Consider the following 19296-nt stretch of genomic DNA (forward strand, 5'->3'; position numbering starts at 1 on the left):
AAGTTTTGGTGACAGACATCAGGAGTAGTGGCAGTGGGCAGAATGTTATTGTGACATGTAACAGATTACAGAATCATAAGGGTTGGAAAGGACCTCTGGAGATCATCTAGTCCAAACTCCCCTGCCAAGGCAGGGTCACCTAGCTTTTGAATATCTCTGCAGAGGGAGACTCCACAACCTCCCTGGGCAGCCTGTTACCTTAATGATGAGATCATGCCTTTTATTTATTTTTTTTTTTTCGTTAAATGAAAGACACTAGTGTATTTGAACATGGTGTTTGTGGTCTTGAAGCCTCTGAATGAAGATGCACAGGGGCATATGGAGTATGTATCTAATCATAGATTGGTCTAAGTGTTATGAGTTGTAAATGTAGTCACTTTTCCAAGGTGGATGAATAGGTTACATTCATACATATTTGAAATCCTCAATATTATTTGACTTAAGGTATAGGGAGCAGCCCATGGGCTGGATGTTTACAGCAGGAGAAATATATTTCTTGTACCAAACAAAGCCCCCAGTCTATTTGAAATCTACATGACAGTTGACATTGCCTTTCAGAAACTTCACAAAGTGTGCTCTGGTGGACAATCTTTTTCCTTCTGACAGTATCTGAGTTCATCAGTTTCTCTGTATTAGCAAATGAAGAAAACATGTCTGAAACTAGTAGATGTATTGAATCTTCATGAAAAGAGAGCTCAAACAGTCATGCTTTCAAAAAGTGCACTTTGGTTCATATATAATTTGTCGAAACTGCTTATATATATGTTTGTTTTCAATTTCTTTTTCAGCTCTAGAAGATACATGGCAAGCTTATTATGCCAATACATGGTCCGGATATATAATAACCTTTCCTTTACAACAAGAATGATGTGCATTTTTCTCCCACAGTCTGCCTATAAATTACAAATTATGTCTGTTTTGGTAAAGTCTTTCAACCATTGAATTCTATCTACCTTCTTGTTTTCATTTGGATTTTCTTGATCATAAGTACCATAAGAATATGTCTGCTGAATGTCAATAAGTCTGTTATCCTGGTTCTGTATCAGAAGTTTCATAGTCTTCCAGTGCATTTTTTCCACTTCACTTGTGATGTGTAAAAAAATAACTACTGTAGGCAACCTTGTCAACCACCATCTCTCTCCTGACAAAGCTGAGGATTCCATCTTCATTGCAGTGTTTTAAATGGCTTATCCACACTTCGTTTATTCTACTTATAAAATGCAACATAATTTTTTTCTGCTTCAAGCACTTGCTTTTCAATTTGGCCCTGCCTTGAAGACTTTGAAATGGTACTGAGTCAATGCAGATTTTTTTTTTAATAGTTTTTTTTTACATAGTATGTGTTAATGAAACTAATGCTAGTAAATCTTTGATATTTCATTCTTGTTTTGGTTTTATACAATATATAGAACTGGAATATGGCTAGACTATAAAAGGTCCCAGAACACTGCTGAAAACCCATATCCCTTGAAAACATTGTTCTCTGAAAAGAAGTAGTCTTCAGAGAGAAGAGCTTTTCTTGCCAGGAAAGAAGAGAGCTTTGTTCTGTGTCAAGAGAATGGGCTGTCCTTGATAAATTTCCTCTTATATTACCAATATACAAATAATAACCTGCTTTGATTTTGTGGGTTGTTTTTTTTTTACAGAAAACCTGTGGGATATGTATGTGAAAATTGGTAATAATTATTATCTTCAGTACTAAGATATCATTTTAATTTATTTCCTTCCTCCTGTACTCGAGGGTTAACTCACATCCTGTCCTGTAGCTTGTAAGAGCTGTATGGGTTTATAGTTATTACATCATGTTTGCTATTTCCAGAATCAAGATGTGTTTTCATTTCCTGGCAGTTCATTTTATGAGAATGTCATAATTCAAAATGTAACAGGTCTTTTTCTTCCTCTTCCTCTACTGCCACACACCAAATTCAAAGGATCTGCCTCTTAGAGAGCATATTTCCTGTGTCCTTCCAAAATTCTGGAAAGATCGTGAATTTTCCTTGTTTGATATTTAAACTTTTTTTTTTTTCTTAACCAAATCCCAATGGCATGTCATATGATCAAAGCTATGAAATTCATCCTTGTGATTCAGTTTAGATCTGCTGTCAGCCTTAAGATCATTTTTTCCTGTCTTGTCTGCTCAAACAAGTAAAAATAACTGGATTTTCTATTTCATTTGTAATATATCAGAAACTTCATGAGTAAAACCATCTTAGTAGTTTTGAGATTAAGTGTTGAGAAATTAATAGCATTAGGTAAATGTCTCAAATACACATTCACTATTTTAATTTATATCTTTCCCTTACAGTGTGGGTGAACCTGAAATATAAACCTCAACAGCAGAAAAGACTGCACACTGGATCTATATATCACAGTTCACATTCCTCTGGAAGGGAAAAAACTGATGTGGTTTAACCCCAACCAGCAACTAATCACCGCAAAGCTGCTCATTCTCTTGCCAGTGGGATGTGGGAGAAAATTGGGAGAGTGAAAGTGAGAAAATTCATGGGCTGAGAAAAAGGCAGTTTGATGGGACAGAAAAGGAAGAAAACAATGATAATACTGATAATAATTACAGTAATTATAACATTAATAACAATAATAATAATATACAAATAAAATTATGCACAATGCAACTGCTTACCACTCGCTGACCAAGGCTCAACCAATTCCAAACTAGTGGTTCCTAGCCAACTTTCCCCCCCTGGTTTATATGTTAGCATGATGTCATATGTAAAGGAATATCCCTTCGCCAGTTAGGGTCACCTGTCCCAGGTGTGTCCTCTCACAACTTCTTGTGCCTCCCTCAGCCACCTTGCTAGCTAGTTTAATTAGAGCTACCTTTCCAAAAGCAATATATTCTGCCAAGAATATTTCTCCCCATCCTCGTCTTTCAGCTGTTAGTCTGGGATAAGAATCAGCTCTTATTGCCCATGTATGTCTAATTCTTTTTTGGTTTATAGCGGGTTAAAATCACACATGTGGAAAAGTCTAAATCATATATTAAAACCATATCAAGCAGTTGTTTTCACTTATTGTCTGCTGCTTTAAATTTTATCCCAAGGAAAAAAAAAAAAAGAATTTACAAAGTATGTATATTCCTCCTTTTATGCTAGTACCATGGTTGTTAGAGAATAATGTATTTAAGCTGAAAACTAACAACAGAGTTATAATGAAAAGCTTGTCAAGTGTCTAATAGTAATAAGATTGTTATAATGACACTGCAGAAATGAGATCAAAGACAATCACAGACACTTTTCCTAGGTCATATACCTCAAACTACTTAATTGTTAAATTGTTAGCCATTAAACTCAATCTCATTCCTATTTCTTTGCACAGAGACAAAAAATGAAGCATTTTGATGAACAACTCAATGCCAGAAACACCATCAAAGTTCATCTGCACCAGCAATTTGCTTTTCCAGGGGCATCTTTTGGTTTTAAACAGTGGTTATGATGACACTAACGATTCTAGCGCATCTCTGATTCAGAGATTACAAAAATATTTGTGTTGCATGTAGTAAACCTGTGCTTGTGATTTACTCCATATTCCAAGTTAAAATGAGTACACATATTCAGAGCCAGAAGCATAACAAGAGAAAAATACTTTTTTTGTATTTTGTCAGTTCTTGCAGAGAATCAGACTAGGGTAAGCATGCCTAAGCAATTCCAGAAGTTGTTTTTTCTGTTCAGCTAGATCACTGGCAGCTACTGAAGTCAGAATGATGCCAGGAAGAATTAGGGGAAGAAATGGAAAGCTCTTGCACTTGAAATACCATTCCTAGGACTGGAATGAACCTAGAAAGTGAAATGGTAGTGTCTAACATGCATTCAGATTCTGAAGATCTCACTTGAGCATTTGAGATCTACAAATTGGACTTGCCTGTACTTATTATTTTAAAATGGGAAGATATTATTTTTTAAAGCAATTATAAGAGGTCTGTTGTAGTGGAGGTTTAGCAACTGCTTGAAAGAAATAAACTTTTGGCCAGTCTAATCATAGAAAAAGATGCTTAAAAACCTAATTTTGTTCACAGGTCAGTCAGCATCAGTACAGGAAATGTGATTAATACACTAGCACTTGATTCTCTTTGGAGGGGAAGCACCTTCTAAACTCTCCCTAAAGGAACAAAGACTTTGCTCCACCTTTTCCATGAATTTTAGGGTAGAGCCACCTCATTTACTGACTTGAATTGTTACTGTTGGGTTCCAGCCACCAGAGGATCATTAAAATGTAAAATGAAACATCAACATGCCAAAGCCTGACAATTCAGTTGGTGTCACATCAGAAAACACAGGACTGAAGTAAATTCTAAATTTATACTTCTTGAGAGGTTTTAGGCTGCACTGCCTACATATAACTTAATTATGACTCCTTATAAAAATGCAGACCAACATTCTAGTATGAAAATATAGAAGCCTGAGACTACAAGATTTTTAGGATCAGTACATATGCTGATAGAGCTATGTACCTATATCTCATGTATATCACATTGTCTTTATATATGTGATATATACACATATATATGCAAATACACCACAATATAAGCAAACATATGATTGTCCTGGGTTCAGCAGTAGCAGTCATTTTTCTCATCCTTAATAGCTGGTGCAGTGCTGTGTTTCTGACTTTCAGCCTGGGAACAATGCTGATAACACTGATGTTTTTAGTTGCTGCTCAGTAATGTTTACACTGACCAAGGACTTTGTGATTCTCATGCTCTGCCAGGCAGGAGATGAAACCAGGAGGAAGCAGAGAAAGCACACTTGACCCAAACTAACCAAAGAGGTATTCCATACCACAGCATGTCATGCCCACTGTATAAAATGTATAAACAGTTACCTGGAAAGGTTAAATCACTGGTTGGTTGGGCTGGGTATCGGTCGGCTATATTCTCTTCACTTGTTATTACCCTTATCATTACTAGTATTGGTGGTAGCAGCAGTGGTTTGTTATACCTTAGTTATTAGACTGTTCTTATGTCAACCCGTGAGAGTTACATTCTCTTGATTCTCCTCCCCATTCCTATGGGAGCTGAGGGAGGAAGTGAGGGGGAGTGAGTGAAAGAGCTGCATGCTGGGCTTAAGCCACGACATTGATACATATATATAATGTAAATACATATGCATATACATTTCATAATGTGAGAAATGGTTGTGTTTGCTATAATGCTTCACTGGAGGTATGTCTTATGGAATATGTATGTTCTACATAAAAGTTTGACTGGGATAATTAGAAGCATTTCAGTATCAAGGCAAGGCATAAATGAACATCTTTACAGTTCTGCTTTCAAAGAATCTTCTGAAAAATCTCATATGTTCAGCTGGCTTTAAGGACATATGAATGCATTAAACAAGCTGTGTTTCATCACTGAAAATGTTGTTAATTCATGGTCCTTTGCAGAGCCCACATATTCATCTTGGCTGTTCTCATAATTGTTCATCACCTTTGAAAGAATATAAATTACACAAAATATACAGGTGACAAAGCATGAGCATGAGGGACTCTAGAGATGTTTTTTATGTTTCATGAATGTTTCAATGTTTTTCCAAACTCCAAATCAGTTACGTTTGAAGATTAAATTACTCTGCTCAGTTACAATACAAAAATTTTGAGAAAAAGGGTATGACACATCTGATCTGTTTCAGGGTCAAATCTGCAGGTAGCATAATGTAGAATAGTTTTATTGACTGAAACACAGTCTCTCTGTGTTTTGGCTTTGGTTTTTCTGTCATAACATTATCAAATAGTTAGGGTTGGAAAGGACCTTAAGATCATCTAGTTCCAACACCTTCTCATGGCCAGGGACACCTAGACCATCCAACCTGGCCTTAAACACTTCTGGGGATGGAGAATCTACCACTTATTCGGGCAACCTGTTCTAGTGTGTCACCACCCTTGCAATAAAAAACTTCTTCCTTATATCTAACCTGAACTTCCTCTGTTTTAGTTTAAACCCATTACCCCTTGTCCTATCACTACAGTCCCTAAATAGACCATCACCAGCATCCCTATAGCCCCCCTTCAGATACTGGAAGGCTGCTATGAGGTCTCCACACAGCCTTCTCTTCTCCTTCTTCTCTTCTCTAACAGCCTCAACTTTCCCATCCTGTCTTTATACAGGAGGTGCTCCACCTCCCTTATCATACTCGTGGCCCTCTTCTCCAAGGGTGGGGACTCTACAACCTCCCTGGACAATCTGTGCATAGAGACAAAGTGTTTTCTGCTGTTCAGCAGTTACCTCTGGTGCTTCAGGCTCTGCCCATTGCATTGTCACTAGGTACCACTAGAAAGATGGTGGCTCTGTCCTCTTTGAACCCTCCCTTCAGATATTTATAAACATTGACAAAATCCCCCAGAACCTTCTTTTCTCCAGGCTGAACAGTCCCAGCTTTCTTATCCTTTCCTCTTATCAGAGATGCTCCAGTTCCATCATCGTCTTCATGCTGCCTCACAGGAGTCTCTCCAGTATTTCTGTGTTTCTCTTGTACTGTGGAGCCTAGCACTGGACACAGAGCTGCAGGTGCGGCCTCACCAGGGCAGAGAAGAGGTGAAGGACCACCACCCTTGACCTGTTAGCAATATTTGGCATAATGCATTGCAGAATACTATTGGCCTCTGATGAAATGGCACATATCTAGTCCATGTAAAGATGCATCTGGTCTTTGTCTAGAAGCATAATAACATAACATAACATTTATCTAGGTGTTCCTGCTCCGGCAGGGGGATTGGACTAGATGATCCTTTCAGGTCCCTTCCAATCTCTAACATACTGTGATACTGTGATACACATATATATACACAAGATAGTCCAACATGGAATACTATTACAATATCTCTACATTTAACAAAATAGCTATTTGTGAAAGAGTTGCCTAGAGGTAGTTTTATTTCTAAATATTTTATATTAAATGACTTGATTCACACTGGATTTTTAATAATTTTTCGCTGATACTGCTCCCCATTTATTTGATGTCTGAATGATTTTATAAAAGGATACAGAAACCTAGTATGTGAGGAGAGGACATCAGGAAAATGGTACTGGATAAGATAGTCTGCAGATATATATTTATATAAGTAGTTTTAAAAAACTCTGATTTCATTTTTTAAATTATGAAAAATTTAATATGATAGAAACTAATATTAATAATTTAATATAATACAAAATTTGCTGTATAAGGTGGACTGTTTCTGTAACACTGTACACTTGTTTTTCTTATTTAATTTAGCTTTTGAAAAAAGAATTAAAACTAACCAAGAGGCCAGAAGTGGGTGAATAGGTAACTGCTTCTAGGATCCAGATTTAGACCAGGCAAAAGAAAGCAAGGACTTGATTTGATCCGAGTTGTACAAAGACTGGGACAACTTCTACCTCAATGAGTTTGCAATCTAAGTAAAAATGACAGACAGCAAGAGAAAGCACGTAATAAGCATCAAAATGCCTGGGTGTCAAGGTCAGTATCACGGTTCAAAGTCCAATCCAATTATATATGATTGTTCATACCTGCTTTCCAGGCAGACTGTACATAAATATAATTTATGCTGCATTCTTTCCTAATACTTATTTATCTACCTCTGATTAAACACAAAGCTTTATCTGTTCGGGTTAGGGTTAGGGTTTGTTTGTTTGTTTTTAATCTTCTTGTGAACAGGGTTATCTGTATGCATGTAAAAGGCAGTTAGAGATGGCATTTACAGTTGCGCTTAAGTTGGATAGATTGCACTGAGAACTGGGTGAAGATGTGTGGATGACAGAGTACAGTAGGATGGGTATGAACCTGACCTTCTTAATCTGATAGAAATATTAGAATAACTGTGGTTAAAAACACAGCAAGACAAAAATACTGCAAAATTTAAGTATAGAAAGACACCAAAAAAGGAAATAGAGAAACAAAATACACTGTAAGAAACAATTTTGTGATGAGGAGGTGTGATGACTTTTAAACTGAGGAAAATTAAAGACAATTTACAGATGTATGCAGATAAAAATGCACAGCTGTAGGTGACCATATCAATTATTTTCATTTTTTGTCCTCCAACTGCTAATTATACACTTCCGCATTGTTAAGTCAGATAGCAAAAGCTTCATGTATTATTCCACTGCCACCAAATTCTCAAAGCATTGAGCTACAAAAACTGTGTATCCAAATATGCTATGTGGCATTTTGAATATGATATAAAAACAATAAGGTAAAAAAAAAAATCTTTGCTTGTAAAATCATAAAAATCTTAATTGCCATGCAAAGGGTTATATGTCTATGTAATATAAATCATATTGTATTATAGATGACTAGAAAACTAGAGCAAACCGACAATGAGTTTCATAGAATCATAGAATGGCTAGGGTGGGAAGAGACCTTAAAGATCACCAGGTCAAATATACGCCAAAGTGTTTTGATTTTATCTTTATTGGAATGAATAGGTATTTTAAAAGTAGATCTTTTAAAAAGGAAAGCAAATCTGAATCAGAATGGTTTCATTTCACACAAAGATTTGGGATCTACAAATAGGAGTTGTCATATAATTATTTCTAATTATCTATCATCTTAGTCAGACCACAGAATATTCCCCTAATTTTCTGCCCTTTTAGATGTAAAAAGTAGTTCTTAACCTTAATAAAAATCTTGAATTCCATTTCATATCTTGGAGTCAACAAGAGTTTAATGAGCATAACCAACATGCAAAAAATTATTTCGACTTAATTTTAGACCTTATTGCATTAACCTGCAGAACACTTGGAAGAGAATTATGATAATGGAAATAGTACAAGTTTTAACAGTTTCTCTATAATATCTATAGCTATAATCTATTTAAACCAGATCTAAGACAGAATCCTCATAAAAGGTTATGCAATTGGAGATCCCTGATCACTTTAATGAGTGACTTAGTGTAATAATTTGCAGAATATTTTAAATAAATAAGATGAATATAAAAGAACAGCTAGCATTAATTGAAGTGTTCTCTTCATTTTATTGAGCTTTTTTTACGAATAAGTTCTTCAAAGAGAACTGTCTTAGGACAATGACATGCATTCTTCAAAATTCTTACAGTTTACAAAAGTCTTGTGATTTAAAGTAAAATGAGCAACAAAATTCCCACTACTTACTTAAAATGGTGTTGTAATTGTGATAATTTTTGTTGTATCAAACAGTTCCATAACTCGTCTCCATATGGTGATGTTAATCTTCAGGCTATAATAACTGTACAAATGTGAAGAAAATAAGCAGCAAGACTGAGACTTTTCTTCCAGTAAAACTGATGTTTATGATTTAGATAAATTTATTTTAGATAAAATTATGCTAGTCACTACACTACATAATTTATAAGAATTAAAATATTGAATTTTGAAAATAATTAACAAAAGCATTTTCTTTACTAGTAATTTTAATATTCAGTAATTTTAATATTCAGGCTTTTGGATTAGAGATATCACATGTAATCAATTTGTGATTGACAAAACTACAAAATAGAGAAGAATACTGTTTTATTGTTAACAGGAAGGGTTAAAAAAATTAAGATTAGTTTAATACATAAGCTATCTTGCACTATCCGCATTCAACTAGAACAGCTAGTGAAGACAGAGCATGAGCATAGACATTCATAGTGTTCATGAATGAAGCATACAATATCCTGGGTGTGACCATTTCTCAATTTACTTCTTGCTGCTCCCTAAAGCTTCTATTTCTCCAAAGGACAACTAAGTTTTACAAAGCAGCCTTCCTGTTAAACTTCCTTACAGCGTTTAGTATCTATGGTAAAAATTTCAGGGTGGAATAAATATTTAGCACCACTCTATGCTATGTTCTGGTTTGATTTTAACCAATCAAAGAATATGTCTTAAGAGAGCAGAAGAATCTGACAGTTACAAATGCATGACATTTTATCAGTACACTTGTTACTAAACTTGACTATTTTAAGATGTCTTAGAAGTGCAAAGAAAAAACAAATCCGTACAATCTATACCAAATGAAAGCTGACTAGAAAAAGTTCTGAATATTAAACATATGTGTTGAAAACATTAAGGTTTCTGAACTAAAAAATTAAGCTGAAAGTAAAATATTTTGCATTCTGGAAGTATTTGGAGCCAAGAAAATGTGTAAATTGGGAGGCATTCATGTAGTTTTCATTATCAGGTTAAGGTGCTGAAGCTTTCAGATTTATTTTTCAAGGGTGAGAAAAAATATTATTTCTATGAAACAATTTAGTAGTTTGGAGACTACTAAGAGACTACTAGAAAAAGAGAAAAAATATCTGTGACTGGTTTTTATCACATTTTTGTGGTGTCATTACAATAATCACTGGTAAATTAGTAGTGGCAGGTGGTGGTAGTGGCCAGAAATGGTACTGAGGGACAAAGTTCCTTAAAAACCAGTAGGATGGATTTGTTTTAATATTCTTGGCTTTCAATACAGAATTAGAAGATAAATTTTTAAATAAAATTATGATTTGGGAATAATTCAGATGAAAAACTATCTTCACAATAACCATTTTTTTGAGGCAGAACAGAAAGATAATTCTAAAGTCTCACTACCTACATTAAGAAGGCAATTTAGACAACTTTACTAAAACCAAAAGGAATTAAAGACCTGCTGATAGAGTTCGATTTTTAATAGAAAAGACAAAAAAAAAACCCCTCCAAACACACACACACACACACACACACACACACACACACACACACCCCCCTATATATATATGCTCTATAATGAGATTCTTTGATTTCTAATTTGGAAAATAAAGCCTTCAAATATGATCTAATTTTCACTTTGCAGTTATATTTCTGGATTCCATTATTCATACAGTGCATTTAGAAATACTATTAGTAACCAATGATAAAGCCTAAATACAGAGGATTAAGTAAAATTTACAATGTTTAAAGTAAACAGATACGTTAATTTCTTCTCAGGAATTCACCTGCTGCTGTGAATACCGATACATCTTCTGACACTGAAAATGATGACTGAAGTGTAATTTCAGATTAAGACAAGAGACTATAAGGTCAAAAGCTATCCACTCGTTATAAAGCCCGTATCGCCATACAGAACATAAGGACTTTGATTTAAAAATCCAGTAACAGAATAAGCAGATTACTATTGCTCCAAAATTTACATCTGAGAGGGGTGATAGTTACGATTTAACTTGGGATAAAAGGTAACAGAATAACATAACAAAGCCAACAGATGTCTTGAAATGCATTTGGATCCTAAGCCATTTGAGTGAGTAGAAAAGCATACTGATTTACTGTCAGACTGAACATCTCTGCACAGGCACACCTGTGATTGAAAAAGAAAGGTTTGGAAGCTTGTCCTGAGGGCAGGGAAAAAAAAAATCACAAAGAGGGCACTCTGGACAGCTCTAATAGGAGGGAACAGCCCCGCTCTTGCTCTATGTAAAAACTGTTGATGAGGCTCCCTCAAGAATTGCCAAGTATTGACTCTGCTACCTATCATGCGGTATATCTACCTGTCATGCTTTAAACCCAGCTGGTAACTAAGTACCATGGAGCTGATAGCTCCCACAGTCTTCTCCCCCTCGGTGGGCAGAATGAGGAGGGGGATTGAAAGAATATAAACCCCACAGGTCGAGATAATAACAGTTAACTAAAATAAAGTAAAATATAGTTATAATAGAAAGAATACCAACAATACAACAATAACAACAATAATAGAAACAACAGGGAAAAAAAAAAAAAGAAAGCAAAGGGAACACATGTGATGCACAATACAATTTCTCACTACTCATTGATTGATACCCAGCTCAACCCGAGCAGCAATCAGTACCTTCCAGGTGACTCACCCCAGTTTGTATACTGGGCATGACTTGCTGTGGTATGGAATAACCCTTTGGCTAGTTTGAGTTGGATTTGCTGTTTCTGCTTCCTAGATCCTTGTGCTCCTCATCACTGGCAGAGAATGAGAGACTGAAAAGTCCTTGATCAGATTAAGCATTTCCTACCAACAACTAGAACATTGGTGTGGTATCAGCATTGTTCTCAGACCAAAGCCAAAACACAGCACTGTACCAACTGCTAGGAAGAACAAGTGTTACAGCTGAAACCAGGACAGTGACCCAGAAAGATCCTGAACATTACCTGTCCTGGTCAAAAATTTTTAAAAGAGTTTTTAAAAAGCTATTAGATTCCAAAAAGTCTGTTATGGTATAGTACCTGATATTTTTTTTTCTGAAAATACAGAGCTCAGATCCTCCCCATCTTCTCTGTAACCAAGTGGCTTGGATGACTTGTGCTCCTCATTAAGGAGAAATCAGCTTTCACACAAAATGTAGGCAGAGAAGAAACCAAAGACCAAAAAGCCTATTGTAATTGCCTATTGCAGAATTTCTGAGTCAGTGAAATGTAGCTCCCAAATGAAAAAAAGAATTCTTTTCCTCTACAAGTAATTCTCTCTCAAAAAAAAAAAAAAAAAAGCCAGAAAATCCACAGTTACAAAACTAGTCACAAACAGATCATAAAACCATAACACACAATAAGTGTATGTCAGTGCATTGTTGCATTCAATAACACTAAAAGGATTTCTGGAAAAATCTGCACAGAAACTTCAGTGATCCAATCATGTGGTCAGAAAGAGAGGGAAAGATAACACAGCACACATTATTCACTAGGCCTCAGAATTCAGATTCTGAATCACCAGTACGCCATTCACCATTTACACATCATATTCAGTCCTGTTGTGATTTAAATATTAGACCATATTCCCTTCCTTCCTCCCTTCCTCCCTTCCTTCCTCCCTTCCTCCCTTCCCTTCCTCCCTTCCTTCCTTCCAGAAGGAAGTGAGTTCTCTAGCCCTCATCCATGGTCATGTTTCCTGCAGATAAAAATTATTATTCTGTCACTGAGTTCCTCTAAAACTCATCTATCTTAGATATACTTAATCTACCTTAGATATATTTACAGAAATATGATAGAGCAACTTGAGGTTTTCACAGGTGGAAATAGTGTTATTTCCCTTCATTTTGTATATAAATTATTATCTTATTTTTCCACTTCAGTAAGGACATTCAGAACAAATCTGTTAGCAATAATATTTTTTAATTGAACTTATATTTCACTTTGGAAATAAAATGTTTGTTTTAGTTTGCACAAATGAGCCGTTCTTGTAATGGTTTATCTGAGGTCAAGTCTGGCACCTATTTATTTGCATTTTGTCCAGCAAACAATTTCTTTTATCCATGTGCTACTTCATTATGACACCACAGCTCTGCATTATACGCTACACACCGAAAAAAAACTTAGAACAGCAACAAAACAAAAAACAAACCCCCCAAAACTTCTTCTATTGTGAAACAACACTCTTCTGTTTTAAAGATAATTTATGACAATGACTCTCTCATCTTTCTTCAATGAAGTTCACTGAGGGCCAGCAGACTTTAATGGAATTTTTATAATTTCCAGAATGTTTTATATTTTGAATCTAAAACTTAGCTGTTCATGGACAGAACTATTAGAAAGTTACAGATCATACCTTCAGTATTATTATTATTCTACTATATTATGCTATTATATTTTTCCCACAAATTCATTATTTTTTCTCTTAACTGATATGTCATGAAATAAAGACTTTTAAAAAGACTCCATTGTTTCAGAAAAATGTACCTTAGCCTTCTATTAAATTGAAGGATACTTTAGTGTCTTCCTGTTTCTCCCATCCCAGTTATTGGTCTATTATTTAACATATTACCCATATTATACCATTATTAAGTGTGTAAATACATTCATGAATGTATTTTTTGTACATTTATATTCATTTGTGGGTTTTCTTCCTATGCAGATGCATAAGATGTCCTGCAGATAGAACACACACCCCATGCACATGCACTGTTGATTTATTTGACTGATTTTGCTAGCCTACAGCTATTCATATTATAAGTACTTATTTGCTTTCTTAGACTGAGGATATTAAGAAACAAATACATTTGTATATGGTTAGATTTTAAAATATAGATTCCATAAAAAAGAAATTTAAAGAATAATTTTACTCTTTTGTCTATGTTAAGGAGGAGAAGCTGATCAAAGTATTTGGAATGGAAACTCCAATAAAAATAGAAGCCACATCGAATAAATCAACTTGTCTTCATCTCTTTGCTTAGCACTTAATATATTCCTCCTGTATTTATATGATAAAGAACATTCATTGAGCGTCAATACCCAAATTATAGCAGTTTTGATGTTGGATCCTTGGACTGTCATCTAGTAAGAAATAAACAAAGAGTATCTGTGAGCAGCTGACCAATAAATTGGACTTCATCACAAATTCAATACCATCCAGTGAAGCATTGGGATATTGCTGGCTTCAATTTATGTAAAAGGATTGTCACAGAGAGTGTGCCAATCATCCAAAGGGATGGTTGAAAATAACTGTTGGATTGGCATATTAATGATCGCAGGAGACCGATGTAAATGTCATGAACTATTGGCAAAGAATAAACTGAGCACTAATACTAGTCCTCGTGTCTTCCCAGTGTGCACTGATAAAAATTTTATCACAACAAACAGCATGGTAGTTTGCATGAATTATTAAATCATGTGCATACAAGAAGGTTTGTAATTAAACAGAAAGACTTACTGAGGATTATTATAACTGACAATGTCTAGAGCCTGAAAAGTCCAGCTATAAATCAAGAGACTAACATGTATGATTGCTTTTAATTTGTACGACAATTTGTTATAAATTTACAACACTTTTAGATGTTGTCACAGAAGAGTAAAATGTACAGTTATTCTTTCAGCATGCATATGTAAAACATGAATAACAAATATTGAACATATAGTAGCATTTATATGCAATCACTTTGTCATGATAGGAATAACTTCATTACAATAAGCTATTTAATACAGAAATGTATCTTAAATTGACTATGTTGTCCTTTGCGCATTATTATGTATGAGTCCTTCTAATATTCCCTCTGTTTTACACTTTTAGTAACAGAATCCCACGCTTGCAACTCCTAAGGGCTTATTTTGTATTGCAGTGATGAACAATTCAGCCTTAAGGTACTTAATTCAGATTATAAAGCTTGTGACATTTAGAATATTACTGGAGGTTACTATTTAGCCAGTTATGTACATAAAGTCTAGCGGTGTGCTAATACGTGCAGAAGGTCAGAATCTCTCCTTTCTTACTGACCTCCACCCATAAGGAAAATAAGGAATGTAGTCCATATATAGAAACAAGTTTTCAGTTACTTACTACTTTCTTTCATAACCTGAGATAGAGTAAGGTGTTGTGCAGCTTTAAGTTAACTCTGTTCTTCACATCTATTTTACTTACTACAGCTGAATAAATCGCATCATTCTTCTGCATATTGGTTTGAGCAATGCTGAAGCTGAATAGCTGACTGTCATTGCCACTGAAGAAAAGGAGTAAGTGCATGGTCTCTGGGGTACAATCGCCAACAAACCTACCTCTGAGATCCCCAAAATGAAACACCAAAAGAGGAAAGTTTTGCATCTCTTTCTGAAATACCTAACCCCTAGTATTTATACTGTGAAATACAGTTTCAAGATCGTAATTAGACACTTGGCTAAAGTAGACTCAGCCTGTCAGGAACTAATAATTTCTGTAACAGAACCATGCAATTTTATCTTTTTAGTTTGAACTAACTATGTAAGTAAGCAGATAGGAAGCTTCCAGCATTCATTTCTACATTTGTGGCTATTGCTATAAAAGAATTTTATTGTGGGTGGTTTTTTTTTTTTCTCTTTTAAAACTGATTACTATATTTTATGGATTTTCTGCATTAATTAGGTTTGAGAAGTTTCTTGACATTCATTCATATATCACACAAAATTAATCAATCAGTCACATTAGCAGGCCTGCTTGTTGTTTTGCCTGACTTCCTCTTTTTTGGGTTGCATTGCTCTTGAGCTTGGAGAAGGTGATTTATGAATATTAACCAGCTTTCTTGTGCCTCCCTTTCACCCAAGGTTTTATCACATAGTACATTACCAAGCAGATCCCTGATGAGGCCAAAGTTTGCTCTCCTGAAGTCCAAGGTAACCTTGCTGTATATCTTCTTTGCTGCCCTAAGAATCCTGAGCTCCACCATTTAATGGTCACTGCAGCCAAGGCTGTCCTTGAGCTTCACATTCCTCACCAGCTCCTCTTTGTAGGTGGGAACAAGGTTTAGCATAGCACTGCTACTTGCTGACTTCTATTACCTGGAGAAGAAAGTTATCATCAATGTATTTCAGAAATCTGCTGGATTGCTTATGACTTGCTGTGTTGTCCCTCCAACACATATCAGAGTAGTTGAAGTCCCCTATGAGGACCACAATTGTGAATGTGAAGCTGCCCCATCTGTTTATAAAGGGCCTCACCCCCTCTGTCTTCCTGGTTGGGTGGCTTGTAGCAACCCCCTCTCTAATGTCCCCTGTTCCTGACCTCCATTTAATCCTGACCGATTGTCATGGTTTAAGCCCAGCTGGTTAACTCACAACCACACAGCTGCTAGCTCACTCCCCCCTCCAATTTTTCTTCCTCCCCCCACTCCCAGAGGCATGGGGAGGAGAATCAAAAGAAAGTTGGGACTGTTCAGCCTGGAGAAGAGAAGGCTGTGTGGAGACCTCATAGCAGCCTTCCAGTACCTGAAGGGGGCCTATAGGGATGCTGGGGATTGACTCTTCATTAGGGACTGGAGTGACAGGACAAGGGTTAATGGGTTAAAACTTAAACAGGGGAAGTTTAGATTGGATATAAGGAGGAAATCCTTTCCTGTTAGGGCGGTGAGGCACTGGAATAGGTTGTCCAGGGAGGTTGTGAATGCTTCATCCCTGGCAGTGTTCAAGGCCAGGTTGGATGAGGCCTTGGGTAATATGGTTTAGAGCGAGGTGTCCCTGCCCATGGCAGGGGGGTTGGAACTTGATGATCTTAAGGTCCTTTCCAACCCTAACTATTCTATTCTATGATTCTGTGATCTGAAGGTCCTTTCCAACCCCAACTATTCTGTGATTCTATGATTCTATAATGTAACTCCCATTGGTTGAGACAAGAGCAGTCCAGTAACTAAGGTATAACACAAACCACTACTGCTACCACCAATAATAATAATGATAAGGGAAATAACAAGGGGAGAGAACACAGCTGCTCACCACCCGCCGACCAATACCCAGCCCAACCAAGCAGTGATCTAGCCCTTCTGGGTAGCTGCCCCCAGTTCTACATCCTGGGCATGACGTGCTGTGGTATGAAATACCTCTTTGGTTAGTTTGGGTCAGGTGTCCTGTCTCTGCTTCCTGCTGGCTTCCCCTCCTCCCCGGCAGAGCATGAGACTCAGAAAGTCCTTGGTCAGAGTAAACATGACTGAGCAACAGCTAAAACCATCGGTGTTACCAGCGTTGTTTCCAGGCTGAAAGTCAAAACCACAGCACTGCAGCAGCTACTGAGAAGGAGAAAAGTGACTGCTACTGCTGAACCCAGGATGCCCATAAGCTGTCAGTCAGCTCCTCATCTATTCCCAGGAGTAACTCCATGCACTCCAGATGGTTACTGACATAGTGACACTCCTTCCTTATCTCCCCTGTACGTCCTTCCTAAGCAAATTTCACCTCTAGCTCTGTGCTTACAGATGCTATGAGAAATTTCATTTAATCTCTCTGTACACTGATTTCTCCTTTCCTCTTTCTCTGTGATACCCGTTTAACTCAGATTTAACTCTGGACTATCATTTGATATTAGATTATGAAGAGCTTAGCATAAGGAAGACCAAGATTTTTTTATGTCTTAAGTGAAATTGAAATTCAATAACAGTACACTTCTAACTCATGTTCACAACCTCAAACTTGGAAGAGATTCTTTAGTAAAAAGATAATACTGTTTTAGATATTTTGTCTATCTGACAGAAGCTCCATACTTATGCAATTACCTTTCCTTTTCCAAAATTACAATGAAATATAAGCTGATGTTTTGGTGTTTTTAATTTATTTTTATTTTCTTATGCGTATTTGCACCACAAAACGTATCATTACTGTCTACACTGGAGATCAAGAACTGTTCTTTATTTTAGTAATAATCTATTTCAGTGCAGTCGCTATTAAACTGTAATACTATTTTCTTCTGAGGGATAAAACAACTATGTACAACTCAACATCTATTCACATATTCATTTGAAAATAGAGGTACATCAGTTCCATGTATTTTGCAATGTTAAGGGGTTAATTGTACTAGTGAAATCAAATCAAATATAATTGAATAATTGAAGCAGAAATCTTTATCTGTCTGGGTTTATAGGATTTTATACAGTAAATTGTTTATGTTCTTGAATAAAATATCTCACACAAGCAAGAAAAAAATCTGTATGGAAGTCAAAAGATGAGTATTAGTCATGCAACAAAAAGAGATGCTTAGTAATACAGGCAGGCAATTTAAAATAACATTGTGGGCTTTCTTATGTATTTTGTACAAATGTTTTCTCCATAATTTTCATTTTATAATAAAATCAGACTTGTTTGTATTCTAGAAACACTTACTTGGAGCCTGACTCTAGCGTGACACATCAAAAAGCTTTCTTTTTTTTTACCATCCTTGAAAATCTCTAAACAGCCCTCACTCATATTCAGACTGATACCACAGAAACATAGAATCATAGAACAGTTTGAGTTGGAAACGACCTTAAGATCATCTAGTTTCAACCCCCCTGTCATGGTCAGGGATGCCTCACACTAGACTAGGTTGTTCTAGATTCTGTCCAACCTGGCCTTGATCTCTGCTAGGGATGGAGCATTCGCCACTTCCCGTGGCAGCCTGTTCCAGTGCCTTACCACCCTCAGAAAAGAACTTCTTCCTTATAACTAACCTAAATCTCTCCTGTTTCAGCTTGAAAACAGTACCCCTTGAACTATTTCTCCAGTCCCTGACAAAGAGCTGTTCTCCAGCATCCTTTCAGACCCCCTTCAGATACTGGAAGGCTGCTATGAGGTCTCCACGCCACCTTCTCTTTTCTAGGCTTAACAGCCCTAGCTTTCTGAGCCTGTCTTCATATGGGAGGTGCTCCAGTCCCCTGATCATCCTCATGGCCCTCCTCTGGACTTGCTCCAACAGCTCCGTGTCCTCCTTATGTTGAGGACACCAGAATTTCACACAGTACTCCAAGTGGGGTCTCACAAGAAGAGAGTAGAGGGGCAGGATCATTTTCTTAAATAAAACCACACCTCCATATGGAGACCAGAATCATACCTACTGAAATGAAAATTAATATCCTGTAATTGCAAACCTTATCAATTGCCCTAGAACACATAAAAGCAATTCTAATCCTTATCATTGGATATCCATAGTTATTCATAGT

Source organism: Neopsephotus bourkii, unplaced genomic scaffold (genome assembly GCF_033783945.1).
Source record: "Neopsephotus bourkii isolate Nb327-2 ecotype Australia unplaced genomic scaffold, CSIRO-AGI_Nbou_v1 NB_894, whole genome shotgun sequence".
Lineage (NCBI taxonomy): Eukaryota > Metazoa > Chordata > Aves > Psittaciformes > Psittacidae > Neopsephotus > Neopsephotus bourkii.